The 1172-nt window shown below is 46.9% G+C and overlaps 1 long non-coding RNA gene across 3 annotated transcripts in view; it reads left to right on the forward strand.

Annotated features, from left to right (window-relative positions):
• Positions 1-674, forward strand: part of LOC127925365 (uncharacterized) — a 1047-nt gene extending 373 nt beyond the window's left edge. Inside the window, exons 1-4 of one of the 3 annotated variants that reach the window (XR_008120714.1) lie at positions 1-21; positions 95-180; positions 263-368; positions 554-674. The exon at positions 1-21 is cut by the window's left edge and continues 98 nt beyond it. This is a non-coding gene — a long non-coding RNA (uncharacterized LOC127925365). Of the gene's footprint in view, positions 44-94; positions 181-262; positions 369-553 lie in introns of all 3 variants that reach the window. The other 2 variants (XR_008120713.1, XR_008120715.1) reach the window with 2 other exon arrangements.
• Positions 675-1172: the final 498 nt, after the last annotated feature.

Consider the following 1172-nt stretch of genomic DNA (forward strand, 5'->3'; position numbering starts at 1 on the left):
ACTGACCCAGAGTCAGATGAGGTCCTTTATCTACTGACCCAGAGTCAGATGAGGCCCTTTATCTACTGACCCAGAGTCAGATGAGTCAGATGAGGCCCTTTATCTACTGACCCAGAGTCAGATGAGGCCCTTTATCTACTGACCCAGAGTCAGATGAGGTCCTTTATCTACTGACCCAGAGTCAGATGAGGCCAGAGTCAGATTTATCTACTGACCCAGAGTCAGATGAGGTCCTTTATCTACTGACCCAGAGTCAGATGAGGTCAGATGAGGTCCTTTATCTACTGACCCAGAGTCAGATGAGGTCCTTTATCTACTGACCCAGAGTCAGATGAGGCCCTTTATCTACTGACCCAGAGTCAGATGAGGTCCTTTATCTACTGACCCAGAGTCAGATGAGGCCCTTTATCTACTGACCCAGAAGTCAGATGAGGTCCTTATCTACTGACCCAGAGTCAGATGAGGCCCTTTATCTACTGACCCAGGAGTCCGATTTATCTACTGACCCAGAGTCAGATGAGGCCTTTTATCTACTGACCCAGAGTCAGATGAGGCCCTTTATCTACTGACCCAGAGTCAGATGAGGTCCTTTATCTACTGACCCAGAGTCAGATGAGGTCCTTTATCTACTGACCCAGAGTCAGATGAGGCCCTTTATCTACTGACCCAGAGTCAGATGACCCAGAGAGGTCCCTTTATCTACTGAGGCCCTTTATCCCAGAGTCAGATGAGGTCCTTTATCTACTGACCCAGAGTCAGATGAGGTCCTTATCTACTGACCCAGAGTCAGATGAGGTCCTTTATCTACTGACCCAGAGTCAGATGAGGCCCTTTATCTACTGACCCAGAGTCAGGGACCCAGAATCAGATAGGGATGACCCAGAGTCAGATCCGTTTATCTGCTGACCCAGAGTCAGCTGAGGTCATTTATCTACTGACCCAGAGTCAGATGAACTCGTGGATACCATTGTTTATGTCTCTGCAGCTGTCATTAGCTTAATGACATCTGTTCCTGTAGACTTCCAGTCATTGTGCTAACGCTAGTTAGCATTGGCTCACAAAACTACCTCTAACTTACGTCATACTGGGCGCAGATACATAAAAATAAAAAAAGTTACCCACGAGTTCATCTAACTCTGGGAAAGTAGATAAAAGGCATCCTGAAGTATTCT

This window comes from Oncorhynchus keta, unplaced genomic scaffold (assembly GCF_023373465.1).
Source record: "Oncorhynchus keta strain PuntledgeMale-10-30-2019 unplaced genomic scaffold, Oket_V2 Un_contig_5499_pilon_pilon, whole genome shotgun sequence".
Taxonomy (NCBI): Eukaryota; Metazoa; Chordata; class Actinopteri; order Salmoniformes; family Salmonidae; genus Oncorhynchus; species Oncorhynchus keta.